This window comes from Anopheles arabiensis, chromosome 3, assembly GCF_016920715.1.
Source record: "Anopheles arabiensis isolate DONGOLA chromosome 3, AaraD3, whole genome shotgun sequence".
Classification (NCBI taxonomy): domain Eukaryota; kingdom Metazoa; phylum Arthropoda; class Insecta; order Diptera; family Culicidae; genus Anopheles; species Anopheles arabiensis.
The window spans coordinates 52,077,042-52,099,445 of NC_053518.1; the positions used below are offsets into that span (position 1 = coordinate 52,077,042).

The 22,404-nt window shown below is 47.9% G+C and overlaps 1 long non-coding RNA gene across 2 annotated transcripts; it reads right to left on the minus strand.

Moving 5' to 3' along the window:
* Window positions 1-845: 845 nt before the first annotated feature.
* Window positions 846-3,485, minus strand: LOC120902136. Of its 2 annotated transcripts, XR_005739376.1 has the most exons (7): window positions 2,858-3,485; window positions 2,669-2,791; window positions 2,517-2,609; window positions 2,351-2,463; window positions 1,770-2,005; window positions 1,650-1,709; window positions 846-1,586 (listed from the first exon to the last, which is right to left on the minus strand). It is a non-coding gene; the product is annotated as an uncharacterized LOC120902136 (long non-coding RNA). The 2 variants fall into 2 exon arrangements; XR_005739375.1 differs by having other exon boundaries at window positions 2,669-3,485.
* Window positions 3,486-22,404: the final 18,919 nt, after the last annotated feature.

Consider the following 22,404-nt stretch of genomic DNA (forward strand, 5'->3'; position numbering starts at 1 on the left):
GCAGCCAAAGGCAACGTCTCAGTATGAAAACGTCAAGCTGTCATCGGGCTCGCTATAGTGAGATGCTGTCCGATTGTCATTTGGGCCTCTTCCATTAATATCAATTTATCCGTTTGAAAATGAACTAGGGTAAATGTACCAGTATTGGGCAGGCTAGTGCAGCAGTTTCACTAAAACTGCTGGTATACTTACAATTTTTATTACTTTTCATGAAAGTGACGTTATTTTGATCGATAATACGATAGTTTATGATATGTTGTGCTATTTTTTATTTGCCGTTTCAAATGCATTTTAGCGATATTGATGAAAATGCAAACACTGTTTTGGTCCCTATTTTCGGCAGTTTGGTCCTATTTTCGGCAACGCGAATACGGGTCGGAAAATGTTTTAATTAATGCCAAAAGGTAGACAAAAATGTTAAAAAACAGTTTTACACTCTCACTTTCCTAAGATTGGTGTTGAAAAGTACTTAAGTTCTTAATTTTATGTTGCCCTTTTTGGGCATTTTGCTGGCAATTTTTACAATCATTTTGATTTGAATGACAAACAAAGTAAGCACTGGAGAAATGAGACTGCCTGACGGCTATAGAGTACGGCTCCGACTAGTATAAAGTAAATTAGTAGCTATAAAAACAATGTCAGAAGAGTATGTGTACATTCTATTGCTTCATACTTTAGAAACATAAATAATTAAACATATTCATAAAGAGCGATAATGACAGTTCATTTATTTAATAGTTCACATTGCTTAGAATTTTCAATTCTTTTAATTTTAATTCAATTCATAAATTCAAACTTTGTTTCATTATATACTTAACATATGTTATCACAAGTATAAGATCATGTGTAAGCATAACGAACATAATAAACATAATATAATGTAATATATAAAGGAACATGCTTTTTATAAATTCTATTTTCTCTAGCATTACTTTGTTAAGTTTTTCGGCTTAAAATTATGAGAAGTAGAAGCACGAGCTCCGGACAGGTTAAGTCTAGAGCTGACATGTCGTAATTTCTGTCCTATATAATCAAAAACAAATGTTTCCGCCGGTTTACAAATTTTGTCTCCGCAATTTCCAAGAATTTTTTTTATTTTAGTGTAGGACGAGAAAGGAATCTTTTGCTCTGTTTTACTGCGTCCGGACCAAGTCATTTTAGCTAAAAATTGCCGGGAAAATAGTAAGTCCAATGCTTGGTGTATTTGGTATTTAGAGTTCCCTAACTTTAATGAACTTCGCAGTTCCGTTAAAATGTTTTGTTTGAAAGTACCGTTTGATTCTCCTAGCTGGCTTTCAAAATCCTCTAATTGTTTTTGGTCCTGTATTGCATCGAAATCAAATTCATTCATTTGCTCACTATGTCCTGATTTTTCGTGTAATACATCTATTATGTAATCTAATTTGGTATTTAAATGTCCAATTAGCGCTCTAATGTTGAATTTGTTTTTTTGCTTTTCTGATTTACTGATGTAGTTGCAGTCGTAGTTGAGGTTGTTGTAGGTATTGCCTTACTATTGTCATTTGGTGCGGGTGTCGATATCGGTATGGATAGGGTTTCTTCGAATGAATGGTTGTAAAGATAATCTGTAACAAAGCAAATTAATAAACTTTTTCAAGTACATTTAATTTTATTATCATCTCACTCACCATATAATGAATTGCATCTAGAACGTGGCAAATACTGAGGATGTGACCCTGTCATGGAGACTGCAAATAGATTAATATTTAAAAATGGGATTTTTTCAAGATTGTTAAAGCATTTCATACCATTTGATGTGGAAACATTTGTTGTTGGATCTTGTTGGTATTGTTCTTCAAATCTACCAATACTGTTTGAAATTGTTCTTGGCTATTTTTTTGGAGATCTTGTTGTTGTTGTGTGTTGTGTGTTGAACAAACTGGAGTTTCTTTTTCTTGTTTAGGAATCATTGATGTTCGCCAGGGACACTTCGTTAAGTACGACATTATTGCTTGCACGTCGGCGGTTGGGGGAGCTAATAAAACTGGAAATTTGTTTGATATTACTGTGTTAAAATTTTGATGGTGAGTGACGAACATGTTTGCAATGATTTTATACTAGTGGTGAGTCATATGTTTCATTTCACAATCCGTGGGTGTGATCCAAACGGAATCGATTCCAACCCGTGAAGTGCAGCGGGTGCGCTTATTTTGAGTTGGAATCAAATCTGACCCGTGGATGTATCGAGTTGGTGTCGACCTTAATCATTGTTGTCGGGTTACAATCCTGTTCGTCATAGTTTGTTCTATATACGGTGCCGATAACAACTATTCGTTGCATTTCGGTCATCCGCCAACAATTTCCTCAGATATATTTCCTCGTTCCTTACCATTTTCATTAGTGGGTGCCTTTTTTTGTTTTCCGTTTTCGGATATGACGATGACGAGGTGCTTGCTGCTTGGATCGTATTCGTTGTGCTGTTATAAGCAACTTCTTCTTTGACTGAAAATGCTACACGTTAATTCATGAAATCACTCCTACAAATATTGTCTTACCAATGGTTTCCGTTTTTGTCTTTGACGATTTGATGACGGTTTTAAAATTTGCACTAATTGGTCGGCTTGACTTCGGTTGGACCATATTGCACGCTGAAAATAATTGCATACATTTAACAATCGCACATGTAAACAATGCATTGCAATCTTACCTTTTTTTTAGTTCCAGGTTCTTCATTTTCCTTCTCCAAAACACTGTGGGATCTTTTTCCAGATGCAGGAATTTTCTTACCTCTACCGGACTGCAGCACGTTGTTTTGGTTCATTTTCGGAATCTATTTCCAACATATAAGCCAAATTGTTGAGAACAAACAAAACAAAGCGGATATTGTTACACTTACCGTATCTAATATATTTCTGTTATTTGAATGATTTAGAAACATATCAACTACTACCCAAGCGAGTCAACACGCTCGAAAGTAATAAGGAAAGTAGAAATGAAGTAGCCTTCTACTTCCCGTTCTACTTTTGTTGCTTAAAATCAGAAGAATGTAGAACATCTGGATTCCAGGAAAGAGCAAAAAATGAGTTCTCGCGTGTACACCACACACACGCACGCTACGACTCACTCTCATCGCTTTCGTTCTTGTTCTACACCCCTTCCTCTTCTCACTCGCCCCACAGATCTATTTTTAGAACATCACTCACTTCCATCGACGGCGTGTCGATGTGACGATGCGTGTCGTTGCGTGTGTGTTGTCGATTTGGTCAGAAAAACGTTTTCTTCACACCAAATCTGTGACTTGGAGTGTCGGCGTTCCGATTGGACCATCGCGACATTGATCAGTGCGCGCGGTTAAAACGACCTTTTGTATTGTGTTGTATGTAGCGTGCGCGCCAAAATTGTTAGAGTGCGCGGAGAGTGAATGTGGTTTTTTGGGGGTGGGGGAATGAGATACAGAGACAAATTTCGCTGCACATTAATGGCTGCTCCAGATAGCATTGGAGCGTTACGTTTCGCGATTTTTGTATGGAGGCGTTACTGCTCGCTACCCCCGCTGTGCAAAGCGACGGAAGGCGTTATGGCGTTCTGAGAATTTTATCATGCCTTCCTTTTCTCTCCAACGGCAAATTTGTCGAGCAGCTCGTCGAGCTGCCCGTCCCTGACTCCGCCTCATACCCCTCGCCTGAGCGCGCTGCCGAAGGTTTGGATGTGTTGGTGCGTCAGACGGCCAATCGCTGTCAGCCGTCGTCCGTGCTTTTTCCCTCCATAGCGCTATCTCTTTCTCGCGTGTGGTCAATGCTCGCGAGCTGTTGTGGCGCCAAAAATGCCGTTAACAAACATTGCGGCGATGAAGTTGCATTTTCACAAATCAAACCAAAAAATCGCAATGAGTTCAAACACTGCAATATAAAAATGACTAAGGAATCGCTAGTTTACGCTGGAGGGTTTGCTGTGCAAAGCGCTGAGCCCTAATTCGCATTGACACGATCAGCCCGGCGCTGATTTTCATCAACTTTCCGTTCCACCAGCACCTAGAACGCAGGCTGGAAAGTTCACTGGCAGTCCCTGGGGCCTGCCATCGATCTGAACGTGTAAAGCATTAAACATAACTTTTTTTGCTTTTGCTTTTGCTAAGCTTTTGCTTTCGTATGTTGTAGATTACACAGATATGCTGTGCCGTCTGTGCAAGGGTATGAGCGTGCGTGTGTGTGCACAACTGTCGCCAAATGTGTTTTTTTCCGGAATGTTATGATCCGTCGGTCAAAGAAAGGAAGGTGTTGATGAAAGGCGGAAACGCGAATTGAGGCCCCTGTCAACTGGTACTGAGACACAGCTCTTGGAAGATTGAACAGTATACTTAAATTGCCGTCGGATGGGGGGGGAGGTTGGCCATGGGACCCCTACGATCATTGGTCACAGGCCCTAAAATTGTAGTCGCCATGGGGGGAGGGGAGGTGCAAATGGTTCTCCAGCCACGGAGCCCTTGTCGCTAATAATCTGTCCACTTGTAGACATACGGCATACTACAGCCTAGAGATTTTCGGCGACCGCCTAGTCCGCCTACCGTTAGGTCCACCGCTGGTTCATGACGGTGTTTTTTTATCGTGGAGGTGCATCCTTCCCCCCTGCCTGCAGCGTATGCATCGAGCGGGAGACAGTGTGGCAGTACGCAAGTTGCACGCTGGATAGGAGCGGGCCCGCGACACCGCCATCATCCCGCACATCTGTATGCCCGTCGTGGGTTCTAACCGCCCCGCTGCGCAAATTCGAGCAGTTTCCAGCGCAGAAAATGCACCAAAATCTGCGCTGGCCAGCGCAGATTTTGGCTGGTCTCCCGCGCTGTTCTTCAGCGATTCCTGCGCTGGGTCGAGCAAGTTTAGCGCCATCTGTTGGCGAAATGGACGAACTATTTATGGCGGCGGAGCAAAAAAATTGGTCAAAAAATTTAAAAATATTGGCGCCCATTTTTTCGTTCCCTTCTTCTCCCTCCCTCACCCTACCCTGCCTTACTTGCGCTTCTGCCCGTGCCTTCCGCCGCCAGCGGATTGGCTGTTGCGGTGTATGCGTTGATTCATATATGTGCATTGCGGTTGTGTGTTGTTATTGGTGGGTGTTAGCATTTATTAATTTGTGTGTGACCTTGAGACGCTGTGGGAGAAGCTGGATTGGGATTCAAAGTGTTATCGGTGTATTGATGGTTTATTTTATTTCGTGCCGCTGCTGATGAGACCATTCGATGCCCCTGCCAGTTGAGGGCAAAGAAGCCTATTTAAAACAAGCGTAGGAGAACGTCTAACACTAATCTAATATTTTTTAATTTGAACATGTTTGATGCTTTAACGACCTTCTAAGCATCATGTAGCACAATGTATAGTGGCTATGATTTTTTTTTTTAATGTGCCGAAATCTGTCTCGATTTTTCGAGTCTCGTCACACACACACACAGCGCGGGGAAAGTGACAGTTCATTCTATCATGTCGCGATCCCCCACCCCGCCCGGCGCTTTGAATGAGGATGCTACAAGAAAGCTGAACCAACCGTTGTACCGATAAGGTAGCCGTTATCGATCATGCGGGGGGGTTGGTCTAGTAGGGGAGAGGGGGGGGGTGCGTGCTTGCGCGACTTCGGGGGTGCGTGCTCGCGAGCGCGCTTTCGCGGGTGCTTGCTGGCGTGCGCGCTTTCATGCTCGCGGGCGCGCGTACGTGTGTGTGTGTGCGTGCGTGCGTGCTGGCGTGCGCGCGTTCATGCATGTGTGCGCGCGCGCGTGTTTGTGTGTGTGTGTGTGTTTGTGTGTGAGTTTGCGCGTGCGTGTTTGTGTGTGAGTTTGCGCGCGCGTGTTTGTGTGTGTGTGTGTTTGGAAACCTCAAAACTATTTGATTCCGATGGGTACATTTTCATCCGCTGCGGCTACAAAGTCCATGCATTTTCGATCTCGCTACCTGAGAGACAACACAACCATTGGCATTGGCATCTTTGCGATCGGCTCTGCTGTTGGGTGTATTAAAAAGACACACGATCTAAGCAAACGTGCGTGTGATATGTAGCACATTTCTTTCCAATTCCGCTAGCGGATGCAAGTGGAAACAACATTTTGAATTGAATCCATACAAAAGAGGATTCTGGATTTGTTTATTACGGTGCACGTATGGTGCTGCACCTGTCCGCCCAGAATCTGGTGGCTTGTTGGTTTGGAGTAGTTATCATGACGCCGATTGACCGGCAATGCCTTGGAATGGGTTCGGATCGGTAGGTTCATGTTTTGGTCGAGTGCATTCCGTGCATTTGTCGCGCCACAGCAGTAGACCCGGCAGCACCAAAGTCAAAACAAAAAACTTCCCCGAGTGTGGGCTGTTATGCTAAGTTCTTATTAGTATTATTATTATTATTATTATTGGCGTAATGGCCTACGCGATCATGCCGGCCTTTTCAGGACTTGAGTACCACGTAGCCGGATAGTCACCTCTTGCTACGGCGGACGGTTCATACGCGGCTAGAACCCACGACGGGCATGCAGATGTGCGGAACGATGGCGTTGCCTCGCGACCGCTCCCATCCAGCGGGTTACTTGCATACTGCCACACTGTCTCCTGCTCGATGCATACGCTGCAGGCAGGGGGGAAGGATGCACGTCCACGATAAAAAAAAAAAAAAAAACACCGTCATGAACCATCGGCGGATCTAACGGTAGGCGGACTAGGCGGTCGCCGAAGATCTCTAGTCTGTATTATGCCGTATGTCTACAAGTGGACAGAGTATTAGCGACAAGGGCCCCCAGAAAGAAGAACCTGGAGAACCATTTGCACCTCCCCCTCCCCCCATGGCGATAACAATTTTAGGGCCTGCGACCGATGATCGTAGGGGTCCCATGGCCAACCCCTCTCCCCCCCCCCATCCATCTGCCGGCAATTTAAGTATACTGTTCAATCTTCCAACAGCTGTGTGTCAGTACTCCCTCCTCCCGGTCATCAGTTACCATTGACAGGGGCCTCAATTCGTCTTTCCGCCTTTCATGAACACCTTCCTTTCTTTGACTGATTGATCATAACATTCCGGAAGAAAACACATTTGGCGACAGTTGTGCACACACACGCACACTCACAACCATGCGCAGGATACTTAGCATATCTATGTAATCTACAGCATACGAAAACAAAAGCTTAGGGTAACAAAGTTATGCTTAATGCTTAACACGTTCAGCACGATGACATGTCCCAGGGACTACCAGTGAACTTTCCAGGATGCTGGTTTCACAATCAGCTTGCGTTCTTGATGTTGGTGGAACGAAAAGTTGATGAAAATCAGCGCCGGGATGAACGTGTCAATGCGAATTAGGGTTCAGCGCGTTGCACAGCAAACCCTCCAGCGTAAACTAGCGATTGCTTAGTCATTTTTACATTGCAGTGTTTGAAATCATTGCGATTTTTTGGTTTGATTTGTGAAAATGCAACTTGATCGCCGCAATGTTTGTTAACGGCATTTTTAGGCGCCACAACAGCTCGCGAGCATTGACCACACGCGAGAAAGAGATAGCGCTATGGAGGGAAAAAGCACGGACGATGGCTGACAGCGATTGGCCGTCTGACACACCAACACATCCAAACCTTCGGCAGCGTGCTCAGGCGAGGGGTATGAGGCGGAGCCAGGGACGGGCAGCTCGACGAGCTGCTCGACAAATTTGCCGTTGGAGAGAAAAAGAGGGCATGATAGAATTCTCAGAACGGCATAACGCCTTCCGTTGCTTTGCACAGCGGGGCGTATGAACCGTTCGCCGTAGCAAGAACTGACTATCCGGCTACGTGGTACTCAAGTCCTGAAAAGGCCGGCATGACCGCGTAGGCCATTACGCCAATAATAATAATAATACTAATAAAAAGAACTTAGCGTAGCAGTCCACACTCGGGGAAGGTTTATTTTGTATTTTGGTGCTGCCGGGCTACCGCTGTGGCGCGACAAATGCACGGAATGCACTCGACCAAAACATGAACCTACCGATCCGAACCCATTCCAAGGCATTGCCGGTCAATCGTCGTCATGATAACTACTCCAAACCAACAAGCCACCAGATTCTGGACGGACAGGTTCAGCACCATACGCGCACCGTAATAAACAAATCCAGAATCCTCTTTTGTATGAATTCAATTCAATATGTTGTTTCCACTTGCGTCAGCTAGCTGATTTAGAAATAAATGTGCAATATATCACACGCACGTTTGCTTAGATCGTGTGTCTTTTTAATACCCCCAACAGCAGAGCCGATCGCAAAGCTGCCAATGCCAATAGTTGTGTTGTCTCCCAGGTAGCGAGATCGAAAATGCATGGACTTTGTAGCCGCAGCGGATGAAAATGTACGCATCATAATCAAATAGTTTTGGGGTTTCCAAACGCACGTACACACACAAACACGCGCGTGCAAACTCACACACACACACACACACACACACGCACACGCACACACACACACGCGCGCGCGCGCAAGCGATAAGGCACCTACAAACGCGCGCACGCGAGAACGCACCTACGAAAGCGCGCATGCAAGCACGCACCCCCACCAAACCCCTCCCCTTCCGCTATCATCAGCTATCATATAGTGCAGGGGCCTCCAAACTTTTCAGCTCGCGGGCCACATTGCTTCAAAAATAACTATATTGAGGGCCATTTGACGCTACCTTTAAATGATTAATGAACGTTTAAATCTCGTTTTTACAACAAAATACTAACGATACTAATACAGTTTCGTTTTACTAAAGCTTGATTTTTGTCTAAGAAAAGTAAAAATACATTTTTATTTGAATAAGTCATAATAACGTAATATTTATATTAACTCTGGCAAAGTCATCGTAGGCCGTATTATAAGCTCTTGAGGGCCGCATGCGGCCCGCGGGCCGTAGTTTGGAGACCCCTGATATAGCGCATCATCATCCAAAGCGCCGGGCGGGGTGGGGGATCGCGGCATAATAGAGTGAATGGTCACTTTCCCGCGCTGTGTGTGTGCGTGTGTGTATCGAGACCCGAAAACTCGAGACAGATTTTGGCACATTAAAAAAATTATTGCCACTATACACTGTGCTACATGATGCTTAGAAGGTCGTTGAAGCATCTAACATGTTCAAATTTAAAAAATATTAGATTAGTGTTAGACGTTCTCCTACGCTTGTTTTAAATAGGCTTCTTCACCCTCAATTGGCAGGGGCATCGAATGGTCTCATCAGCAGCGGCACGAAATAAAATAAACCATCAATACACCGATAACACTTTGAATCCCAATCCAGCTTCTCCCACAGCGTCTCAAGGTCACACACAAATTAATAAATGCTAACACCCACCAATAACAACACACAACAGCAATGCACATATACGATTCAACGCATACACCGCAACAACCAATCAGCTGGCGGCGGAAGGCACGGGCAGAAGCACAAGTAAGACAAGGCAGGGCGAGGGAGGGAGAAGAAGCGGACGAAAAATGGGCGCCAATATTTTTAAATTTTTTGACCGTTTTTTGCTCCGCTGCCATAAATAGTTCGTCCATTTCGCCAACAGATGGCGCTAAACTTGCTCGACCCAGCGCAGGAATCGCTGAAGTCCAGCGCGGGGAACGGGCCAAAATCTGCGCTGGCCAGCGCAGATTTTGGTACATTTTCTGCGCTGGAAACTGCTCGAATTTGCGCAGCGGGTGGCCAGCGCAGATTTGGCCTGGTCTCCCGCGCTGTTCTTCAGCGATTTCTGCGCTGGGTCGCGCAGTTCGGGCAGTTCGGACAGTTCGGACAGTTCGGACAGTTCGGGCGGCGGAGCAAAAAAAAACGGTCAAAAAATTTAAAAAATTGGCGCCCATTTTTTCGTCCGCTTCTTCTCCCTCCCTCGCCCTGCCCTGCCTTACTTGCGCTTCTGCCCGTGCCTTCAGCCGTCAGCTGATTGGCTGTTGCGGTGTATGCGTTGATACTCATATGTGCATTGCGGTTGTGTATTATTATTGGTGGGTTGTTAAGCATTTATTAATTTGTGTGTGACCTTGAGACGCTGTGGGAGAAGCTGGATTGGGATTCAAAGTGTTATCGGTGTATTGATGGTTTATTTTATTTCGTGCCGCTGCTGATGAGACCATTCGATGCCCCTGCCAATTGAGGGTGAAGAAGCCTATTTAAAACAAGCGTAGGAGAACGTCTAACACTAATCTAATATTTTTTAAATTTGAACATGTTAGATGCTTCAACGACCTTCTAAGCATCATGTAGCACAGTGTATAGTGGCAATAATTTTTTTAATGTGCCAAAATCTGTCTCGAGTTTTCGGGTCTCGATACACACACGCACACACACAGCGCGGGAAAGTGACCATTCACTCTATTATGCCGCGATCCCCCACCCCGCCCGGCGCTTTGGATGATGATGCGCTATATCAGGGGTCTCCAAACTACGGCCCGCGGGCCGCATGCGGCCCTCAAGAGCTTATAATGCGGCCCACGATGACTTTGCCAGAGTTAATATAAATATTACGTTATTATGACTTATTCAAATAAAAATGTATTTTTTACTTTTCTTAGACAAAAATCAAGCTTTAGTAACACGAAACTGTATTAGTATCGTTAGTATTTTGTTGTAAAAACGAGATTTAAGCGTTCATTAATCATTTAAAGGTAGCGTCAAATGGCCCTCAATATAGTTATTTTTGAAGCAATGTGGCCCGCGAGCTGAAAAGTTTGGAGGCCCCTGCACTATATGATAGCTGATGATAGCGGAAGGGGAGGGGGTTTGGTGGGGGGTGCGTGCTTGCATGCGCGCTTTCGTAGGTGCGTTCTCGCGTGCGCGCGTTTGTAGGTGCCTTATCGCTTGCGCGCGCGCGCGTGTGTGTGTGTGTGTGTGCGTGTGTGTGTGTGTGTGTGTGTGTGTGAGTTTGCACGCGCGTGTTTGTGTGTGTGCGTGCGTTTGGAAACCCTTAAACTTTTTGATTCTGATGCGTACATTTTCATCCGCTGCGGCTACAAAGTCCATGCATTTTCGATCTCGCTACCTGGGAGACAACACAACTATTGGCATTGGCAGCTTTGCGATCGGCTCTGCTGTTGGGGGTATTAAAAGACACACGATCTAAGCAAACGTGCGTGTGATATATTGCACATTTATTTCTAAATCAGCTAGCTGACGCAAGTGGAAACAACATATTGAATTGAATTCATACAAAAGAGGATTCTGGATTTGTTTATTACGGTGCGCGTATGGTGCTGAACCTGTCCGTCCAGAATCTGGTGGCTTGTTGGTTTGGAGTAGTTATCATGACGCCGATTGACCGGCAATGCCTTGGAATGGGTTCGGATCGGTAGGTTCATGTTTTGGTCGAGTGCATTCCGTGCATTTGTCGCGCCACAGCGGTAGCCCGGCAGCACCAAAATACAAAATAAACCTTCCCCGAGTGTGGACTGCTACGCTAAGTTCTTTTATTAGTATTATTATTATTATTGGCGTAATGGCCTACGCGGTCATGCCGGCCTTTTCAGGACTTGAGTACCACGTAGCCGGATAGTCAGTTCTTGCTACGGCGAACGGTTCATACGCGGTTAGAACCCACGACGGGCATACAGATGTGCGGAATGATGGCGGTGTCGCGGGCCCGCTCCTATCCAGCGTGCAACTTGCGTACTGCCACACTGTCTCCCGCTCGATGCATACGCTGCAGGCAAGGGGAAGGATGCACCTCCACGATAAAAAAACACCGTCATGAACCAGCGGTGGACCTAACGGTAGGCGGACTAAGCGGTCGCCGAAGATCTCTAGGCTGTAGTATGCCGTATGTCTACAAGTGGACAGATTATTAGCGACAAGGGCTCCGTGGCTGGAGAACCATTTGCACCTCCCTCCCCCCCATGGCGACTACAATTTTAGGGCCTGTGACCAATGATCGTAGGGGTCCCATGGCCAACCTCCCCCCCCCCATCCGACGGCAATTTAAGTATACTGTTCAATCTTCCAAGAGCTGTGTCTCAGTACCAGTTGACAGGGGCCTCAATTCGCGTTTCCGCCTTTCATCAACACCTTCCTTTCTTTGACCGACGGATCATAACATTCCGGAAAAAAACACATTTGGCGACAGTTGTGCACACACACGCACGCTCATACCCTTGCACAGACGGCACAGCATATCTGTGTAATCTACAACATACGAAAGCAAAAGCTTAGCAAAAGCAAAAGCAAAAAAAAGTTATGTTTAATGCTTTACACGTTCAGATCGATGGCAGGCCCCAGGGACTGCCAGTGAACTTTCCAGCCTGCGTTCTAGGTGCTGGTGGAACGGAAAGTTGATGAAAATCAGCGCCGGGCTGATCGTGTCAATGCGAATTAGGGCTCAGCGCTTTGCACAGCAAACCCTCCAGCGTAAACTAGCGATTCCTTAGTCATTTTTATATTGCAGTGTTTGAACTCATTGCGATTTTTGGTTTGATTTGTGAAAATGCAACTTCATCGCCGCAATGTTTGTTAACGGCATTTTTGGCGCCACAACAGCTCGCGAGCATTGACCACACGCGAGAAAGAGATAGCGCTATGGAGGGAAAAGCACGGACGACGGCTGACAGCGATTGGCCGTGTGACGCACCAACACATCCAAACCTTCGGCAGCGCGCTCAGGCGAGGGGTATGAGGCGGAGTCAGGGACGGGCAGCTCGACGAGCTGCTCGACAAATTGCCGTTGGAGAGAAAAGGAAGGCATGATAAAATTCTCAGAACGCCATAACGCCTTCCGTCGCTTTGCACAGCGGGTTTTCTGCGCTGGAAACTGCTCGAATTTGCGCAGCGGGCAGGTAGCGTGTAACATACCGCTGTGCAAAGCGACGGAAGGCGTTATGGCGTTCTGAGAATTTTATCATGCCTTCCTTTCTCTCCAACGGCAATTTGTCGAGCAGCTCGTCGAGCTGCCCGTCCCTGGCTCCGCCTCATACCCCTCGCCCGAGCGCGCTGCCGAAGGTTTGGATGTGTTAGTGTCAGACGGCCAATCGCTGTCAGCCATCGTCCGTGCTCTTTCCCTAGCGCTATCTCGTTCTCTCGTGTGGTCAATGCTCGCGAGCTGTTGTGGCGCCAAAATGCCGTTAACAAACATTGCGGCGATGAAGTTGCATTTTCACAAATCAAACCAAAAATCGCAATGAGTTCAAACACTGCAATGTAAAAATGATTAAGGAATCGCTAGCTCACGCAGGAGGGTTTGCTGTGCATCGCGCAGAACTCTAATTCGCATTGACACGTTCAGCCCGGCGCTGATTTTCGCACTTTCCGTTCCACCAGCATCAAGAACGCATCCTGATTGTGAAACCAGCATCCTGGATGGGGAGGGCGGGGGGGTGGCCATGGGACCCCTACGATCATCGGTCACAGGCCCTAAAATTGTTGACGCCATGGGGGGAGGGGAGGTGCAAATGGTTCTCCAGCCACGGAGCCCTAACGACCATCTTTCCGGGGGCCCTTGTCGTTAATACTCTGTCCAATTGTAGACATACGGCATACTACAGACTAGAGATCTTCGGCGACCGCCTAGTCCGACTACCGTTAGGTCCGCCGCTGGTTCATGACGGTGTTTTTTTTATTGTGGAGGTGCATCCTTCCCCCTGCCTGCAGCGTATGCATCGAGCAGGAGACAGTGTGGCAGTATGCAAGTTACCCGCTGGACAGGAGCGGTCGCGCGGCAACGCCATCATTCCGCACATCTGCATGCCCGTCGTGGGTTCTAACCGCGTATGAAACGTCCGCCGTAGCAAGGGCCGACTATCCGGCTACGTGCTACTCAAGACTTGAAAAGGCCGGCATGATCGCGTTGGCTAGTACGCCATTAATAATAATAATAATAATAATAATAAAAAGAACTTAGCGTAGCAGTCCACACCCGGGTAAGAGTTTGTCTTGACTTTGTTGTAGCCGGGCTATCGCTGTGACGAGACAAATACACGGAATGCACTCGGCCAAAACATGAACCTACCGATCCGAACCCATTCCAAGGCATTGCCGGTCAATCGGCGTCATGATAACTACTCCAAACCAACAAGCCACCAGATTCTGGACGGACAGGTGCAGCACCATACGCGCACCGTAATAAACCAATCCAGAATCCTCTTTTGTATGGATTCAATTCAAAATGTTGTTTCCACTTGCGTCCGCTAGCTGAATAGGAAATAAATGTGCAACATATCACACGCACGTTTGCTTTGATCGTGTGTCTTTTGATACCCCCAACAGCAGAGCCGATCGCAAAGTTGCCAATGCCAATGGTTGTGTTGTCTCTCAGGTAGCGAGATCGAAAATGCGTGGTATTTTGTAGACGCAGCGGATGAAAATGTACGCATCAGAATCAAATAGTTTCCAAACGCACGCACACACACAAACACACAAACACGCGCGCGCAAACTCATACACACACACACAAACACACACACACACACACACAAACGAGCGCGCGCGCGCACACATGCATGAACGCGCGCACGCCAGCACGCACGCACGCACACACACACGCACGTACGCGCGCCCGCGAGCATGAAAGCGCGCACGCCAGCACGCACCCACGAAAGCGCGCTCGCGAGCACGCACCCCCGAAGTCGCGCAAGCACGCACTCCCCCCCCCACTAGACCACCCCCCCCCACCCTCCACGCATGATCGATTACGGCTACCTTATCGGTAGAACGGTTGGTTCAGCTTTCTTGTAGCATCCTCATCCTTAGCGCCGGGCGGGGTGGGGGATCGCGGCATGATAGAGTGAACGGTCACTTTCTACGCGCTGTGCGTGCGTGTGTGTGTCGAGACCCAAAAACTCGAAACAGATTTCGGCAAATTAAAAAAATATAACCACTATACACTGTGCTACATGATGCATAGAAGGTCGTTGAAGCATCAAACATGTTCAAATTAAAAAAATATTAGATTAGTGTTAGACGTTCTCCTACGCTTGTTTTAAATAGGCTTCTTCACCCTCAATTGGCAGGGGCATCGAATGGTCTCATCAGCAGCGGCACGAAATAAAATAAACCATCAATACACCGATAACACTTTGAATCCCAATCCAGCTTCTCCCACAGCGTCTCAAGGTCACACACAAATTAATAAATGCTTAACAACCCACCAATAATAATACACAACCGCAATGCACATATGAGTATCAACGCATACACCGCAACAGCCAATCAGCTGACGGCTGAAGGCACGGGCAGAAGCGCAAGTAAGGCAGGGCAGGGCGAGGGAGGGAGAAGAAGCGGACGAAAAAATGGGCGCCAATTTTTTTAAATTTTTTTGACCGTTTTTTTTTGCTCCGCCGCCCGAACTGTCCGAACTGTCCGAACTGTCCGAACTGCCCGAACTGCGCGACCCAGCGCAGAAATCGCTGAAGAACAGCGCGGGAGACCAGGCCAAATCTGCGCTGGCCACCCGCTGCGCAAATTCGAGCAGTTTCCAGCGCAGAAAATGTACCAAAATCTGCGCTGGCCAGCGCAGATTTTGGCCCGTTCCCCGCGCTGGACTTCAGCGATTCCTGCGCTGGGTCGAGCAAGTTTAGCGCCATCTGTTGGCGAAATGGACGAACTATTTATGGCAGCGGAGCAAAAAAACGGTCAAAAAATTTAAAAATATTGGCGCCCATTTTTTCGTCCGCTTCTTCTCCCTCCCTCGCCCTGCCTTGTCTTACTTGTGCTTCTGCCCGTGCCTTCCGCCGCCAGCTGATTGGTTGTTGCGGTGTATGCGTTGAATCGTATATGTGCATTGCTGTTGTGTGTTGTTATTGGTGGGTGTTAGCATTTATTAATTTGTGTGTGACCTTGAGACGCTGTGGGAGAAGCTGGATTGGGATTCAAAGTGTTATCGGTGTATTGATGGTTTATTTTATTTCGTGCCGCTGCTGATGAGACCATTCGATGCCCCTGCCAATTGAGGGTGAAGAAGCCTATTTAAAACAAGCGTAGGAGAACGTCTAACACTAATCTAATATTTTTTTAATTTGAACATGTTAGATGCTTCAACGACCTTCTAAGCATCATGTAGCACAGTGTATAGTGGCAATAATTTTTTTTAATGTGCCAAAATCTGTCTCGAGTTTTCGGGTCTCGATACACACACGCACACACACAGCGCGGGGAAAGTGACCATTCACTCTATTATGCCGCGATCCCCCACCCCGCCCGGCGCTTTGGATGATGATGCGCTATATCAGGGGTCTCCAAACTACGGCCCGCGGGCCGCATGCGGCCCTCAAGAGCTTATAATGCGGCCCACGATGACTTTGCCAGAGTTAATATAAATATTACGTTATTATGACTTATTCAAATAAAAATGTATTTTTTACTTTTCTTAGACAAAAATCAAGCTTTAGTAACACGAAACTGTATTAGTATCGTTAGTATTTTGTTGTAAAAACGAGATTTAAGCGTTCATTAATCATTTAAAGGTAGCGTCAAATGGCCCTCAATATAGTTATTTTTGAAGCAATGTGGCCCGCGAGCTGAAAAGTTTGGAGGCCCCTGCACTATATGATAGCTGATGATAGCGGAAGGGGAGGGGGTTTGGTGGGGGGTGCGTGCTTGCATGCGCGCTTTCGTAGGTGCGTTCTCGCGTGCGCGCGTTTGTAGGTGCCTTATCGCTTGCGCGCGCGCGCGTGTGTGTGTGTGTGCGTGTGCGTGTGTGTGTGTGTGTGTGTGTGAGTTTGCACGCGCGTGTTTGTGTGTGTGCGTGCGTTTGGAAACCCTTAAACTTTTGATTCTGATGCGTACATTTTCATCCGCTGCGGCTACAAAGTCCATGCATTTTCGATCTCGCTACCTGGGAGACAACACAACTATTGGCATTGGCAGCTTTGCGATCGGCTCTGCTGTTGGGGGTATTAAAAGACACACGATCTAAGCAAACGTGCGTGTGATATATTGCACATTTATTTCTAAATCAGCTAGCTGACGCAAGTGGAAACAACATATTGAATTGAATTCATACAAAAGAGGATTCTGGATTTGTTTATTACGGTGCGCGTATGGTGCTGAACCTGTCCGTCCAGAATCTGATGGCTTTGGAGTAGTTATCATGACGACGATTGACCGGCAATGCCTTGGAATGGGTTCGGATCGGTAGGTTCATGTTTTGGTCGAGTGCATTCCGTGTATTTGTCTCGTCACAGCGATAGCCCGGCTACAACAAAGTCAAGACAAACTCTTACCCGGGTGTGGACTGCTACGCTAAGTTCTTTTTATTGTTATTATTATTATTATTAATGGCGTACTAGCCAACGCGATCATGCCGGCCGTTTTAGGACTTGAGTACCACGTAGCCTGAGCCGGTGACTAGTCCCTTGCTACGGCGGACGGTTCATACGCGATTAGAACCCACGACGGGCATGCAGATGTGCGGAATGATGGCGGTGCCGCGGGCCCGCTCCTATCCAGTGTGCAACTTGCATACTGCCACACTGTCTCCTGCCCGATGCATACGCTGAAGGCAGGGGGAAGGATGCACTCTACAGTAAAAAAACACCGTCAAGAACCAGCGGCGGATCTAACCGTAGCCGGACTAGGCGGTCGCCGAAGATCGCTAGTCTGTAGTATGCCGTATGTCTACAAGTGGACAGAGTATTAGCGACAAGGGCCCCCGGAAAGATGGTCGTTGGGGCACCATGGCTGGAGAACCATTTGCCCCCCCCCCCCACCCCCAACACCCCCAACAGAAGTTTAGGATAACAAATTTATGCTTAATGCTTAACATGTTTAGTTCGATGGCAGGCCCCAGGGACTGCCAGTGAACTTCCAGGATGCCGCTATCATAATCAGCTTGCGTTCTTGATGCCGGCGGAAAGAAAAGTTGATGAAAATCAGCGCCGGGCTGAACGTGTAAATGCGAATTAAGGTTCTGCGCGTTACACAGCAAACCCTCCAGCGTGAGCTAGCGATTCCGTAGTCATTTTTACATTGCAGCAATTGAACTCATTGCGCTTTTTTTGGTTTGATATGTGAAAATGCAACTTCATCGCCGCAATGTGTATAAACGGTTTTTAAGCGCCACAGCAACTCATGAGCATTGACAACACGCGAGAATGAGATAGCGCTAGGAAGGGAAAGAAGCACGGACGATGGCTGACAGCGATTGGCCGTCTGACACACAACATTCAAACCTTTGGCAGCGCGCTCGGGCGAGGGGAATGAGGCGGAGCCAGGGACGAGCAGCTCGACGAGCTGCTCGACAAATTTGGCGTTGGAGAGAAAAAGAGGGCATGATAAAATTCTCAGAACGGCATAACGCCTTCCGTCGCTTTGCGCAGCGGGTTTGATCATGCCTTCCTTTTCTCTCCAACGGCAAATTTGTCGAGCAGCTCGTCGAGCTGCCCGTCCCTGGCTCCGCCTCATACCCCTCGCCTGAGCGCGCTGCCGAAGGTTTGGATGTGTTGGTGTGTCAGACGGCCAATCGCTGTCAGCCATCGTCCGTGCTCTTTCCCTCCCTAGCGCTATCTCGTTCTCTCGTGTGGTCAATGCTCGCGAGCTGTTGTGGCGCCAAAAATGCCGTTAACAAACATTGCGGCGATGAAGTTGCATTTTCACAAATCAAACCAAAAAATGCGCAATGAGTTCAAACACTGCAATGTAAAAATGATTAAGGAATCGCTAGCTCACGCAGGAGGGTTTGTTGTGCATCGCGCAGAACTGTAATTCGCATTGACACGTTCAGCCCGGCGCTGATTTTCGCACTTTCCGTTCCACCAGCATCAAGAACGCAACCTGATTGTGACACCAGCATCCTGGATGGGGGGGCGGGGGGGTGGCCATGGGACCCCTACGATCATTAGTCACAGGCCCTAAAATTGTTGACGCCATGGGGGAGGGGAGGTGCAAATGGTTCTCCAGCCACGGAGCCCTAACGACCATCTTTCCGGGGGCCCTTGTCGTTAATACTCTGTCCAATTGTAGACATACGGCATACTACAGACTAGAGATCTTCGGCGACCGCCTAGTCCGACTACCGTTAGGTCCGCCGCTGGTTCATGACGGTGTTTTTTTTATTGTGGAGGTGCATCCTTCCCCCTGCCTGCAGCGTATGCATCGAGCAGGAGACAGTGTGGCAGTATGCAAGTTACCCGCTGGACAGGAGCGGTCGCGCGGCAACGCCATCATTCCGCACATCTGCATGCCCGTCGTGGGTTCTAACCGCGTATGAACCGTCCGCCGTAGCAAGGGCCGACTATCCGGCTACGTGCTACTCAAGACTTGAAAAGGCCGGCATGATCGCGTTGGCTAGTACGCCATTAATAATAATAATAATAATAATAATAAAAAGAACTTAGCGTAGCAGTCCACACCCGGGTAAGAGTTTGTCTTGACTTTGTTGTAGCCGGGCTATCGCTGTGACGAGACAAATACACGGAATGCACTCGGCCAAAACATGAACCTACCGATCCGAACCCATTCCAAGGCATTGCCGGTCAATCGGCGTCATGATAACTACTCCAAACCAACAAGCCACCAGATTCTGGACGGACAGGTGCAGCACCATACGCGCACCGTAATAAACCAATCCAGAATCCTCTTTTGTATGGATTCAATTCAAAATGTTGTTTCCACTTGCGTCCGCTAGCTGAATAGGAAATAAATGTGCAACATATCACACGCACGTTTGCTTTGATCGTGTGTCTTTTGATACCCCCAACAGCAGAGCCGATCGCAAAGTTGCCAATGCCAATGGTTGTGTTGTCTCTCAGGTAGCGAGATCGAAAATGCGTGGTATTTTGTAGACGCAGCGGATGAAAATGTACGCATCAGAATCAAATAGTTTCCAAACGCACGCACACACACAAACACACAAACACGCGCGCGCAAACTCATACACACACACACACACACACACACACACACACACGCGTGCGCGCACACATGCATGAACGCGCGCACGCCAGCACGCACGCACGCACACACACACGCACGTACGCGCGCCCGCGAGCATGAAAGCGCGCACGCCAGCACGCACCCACGAAAGCGCACTCGCGAGCACGCACCCCCGAAGTCGCGCAAGCACGCACTCCCCCCCCACTAGACCACCCCCCCCACCCTCCACGCATGATCGATTACGGCTACCTTATCGGTAGAACGGTTGGTTCAGCTTTCTTGTAGCATCCTCATCCCTAGCGCCGGGCGGTGTGGGGGATCGCGGCATGATAGAGTGAACGGTCACTTTCCCCGCGCTGTGTGCGTGCGTGTGTGTGTCGAGACCCAAAAACTCGAAACAGATTTCGGCAAATTAAAAAAATATAACCACTATACACTGTGCTACATGATGCATAGAAGGTCGTTGAAGCATCAAACATGTTCAAATTAAAAAAATATTAGATTAGTGTTAGACGTTCTCCTACGCTTGTTTTAAATAGGCTTCTTCACCCTCAATTGGCAGGGGCATCGAATGGTCTCATCAGCAGCGGCACGAAATAAAATAAACCATCAATACACCGATAACACTTTGAATCCCAATCCAGCTTCTCCCACAGCGTCTCAAGGTCACACACAAATTAATAAATGCTTAACAACCCACCAATAATAATACACAACCGCAATGCACATATGAGTATCAACGCATACACCGCAACAGCCAATCAGCTGACGGCTGAAGGCACGGGCAGAAGCGCAAGTAAGGCAGGGCAGGGCGAGGGAGGGAGAAGAAGCGGACGAAAAAATGGGCGCCAATTTTTTTAAATTTTTTTGACCGTTTTTTTTTGCTCCGCCGCCCGAACTGTCCGAACTGTCCGAACTGTCCGAACTGCCCGAACTGCGCGACCCAGCGCAGAAATCGCTGAAGAACAGCGCGGGAGACCAGGCCAAATCTGCGCTGGCCACCCGCCCGCTGCGCAAAGCGACGGAAGGCGTTATGCCGTTCTGAGAATTTTATCATGCCCTCTTTTTCTCTCCAACGCCAAATTTGTCGAGCAGCTCGTCGAGCTGCCCGTCCCTGGCTCCGCCTCATTCCCCTCGCCTGAGCGCGCTGCCAAAGGTTTGAATGTGTTGGTGTGTCAGACGGCCAATCGCTGTCAGCCATCGTCCGTGCTCTTTCCCTTCCTAGCGCTATCTCATTCTCGCGTGTTGTCAATGCTCATGAGTTGCTGTGGCGCTTAAAAACCGTTTATACACATTGCGGCGATGAAGTTGCATTTTCACATATCAAACCAAAAAAAAGCGCAATGAGTTCAATTGCTGCAATGTAAAAATGACTACGGAATCGCTAGCTCACGCTGGAGGGTTTGCTGTGTAACGCGCAGAACCTTAATTCGCATTTACACGTTCAGCCCGGCGCTGATTTTCATCAACTTTTCTTTCCGCCGGCATCAAGAACGCAAGCTGATTATGATAGCGGCATCCTGGAAAGTTCACTGGCAGTCCCTGGGGCCTGCCATCGAACTAAACATGTTAAGCATTAAGCATAAATTTGTTATCCTAAACTTCTGTTGGGGGTGTTGGGGGTGGGGGGGGGGCAAATGGTTCTCCAGCCATGGTGCCCCAACGACCATCTTTCCGGGGGCCCTTGTCGCTAATACTCTGTCCACTTGTAGACATACGGCATACTACAGACTAGCGATCTTCGGCGACCGCCTAGTCCGGCTACGGTTAGATCCGCCGCTGGTTCTTGACGGTGTTTTTTTTACTGTAGAGTGCATCCTTCCCCCTGCCTTCAGCGTATGCATCGGGCAGGAGACAGTGTGGCAGTATGCAAGTTGCACACTGGATAGGAGCGGGCCCGCGGCACCGCCATCATTCCGCACATCTGCATGCCCGTCGTGGGTTCTAATCGCGTATGAACCGTCCGCCGTAGCAAGGGACTAGTCACCGGCTCAGGCTACGTGGTACTCAAGTCCTAAAACGGCCGGCATGATCGCGTTGGCTAGTACGCCATTAATAATAATAATAATAACAATAAAAAGAACTTAGCGTAGCAGTCCACACCCGGGTAAGAGTTTGTCTTGACTTTGTTGTAGCCGGGCTATCGCTGTGACGAGACAAATACACGGAATGCACTCGACCAAAACATGAACCTACCGATCCGAACCCATTCCAAGGCATTGCCGGTCAATCGTCGTCATGATAACTACTCCAAAGCCATCAGATTCTGGACGGACAGGTTCAGCACCATACGCGCACCGTAATAAACAAATCCAGAATCCTCTTTTGTATGAATTCAATTCAATATGTTGTTTCCACTTGCGTCAGCTAGCTGATTTAGAAATAAATGTGCAATATATCACACGCACGTTTGCTTAGATCGTGTGTCTTTTTAATACCCCCAACAGCAGAGCCGATCGCAAAGCTGCCAATGCCAATAGTTGTGTTGTCTCCCAGGTAGCGAGATCGAAAATGCATGGACTTTGTAGCCGCAGCGGATGAAAATGTACGCATCAGAATCAAAAAGTTTAAGGGTTTCCAAACGCACGCACACACACAAACACGCGCGTGCAAACTCACACAC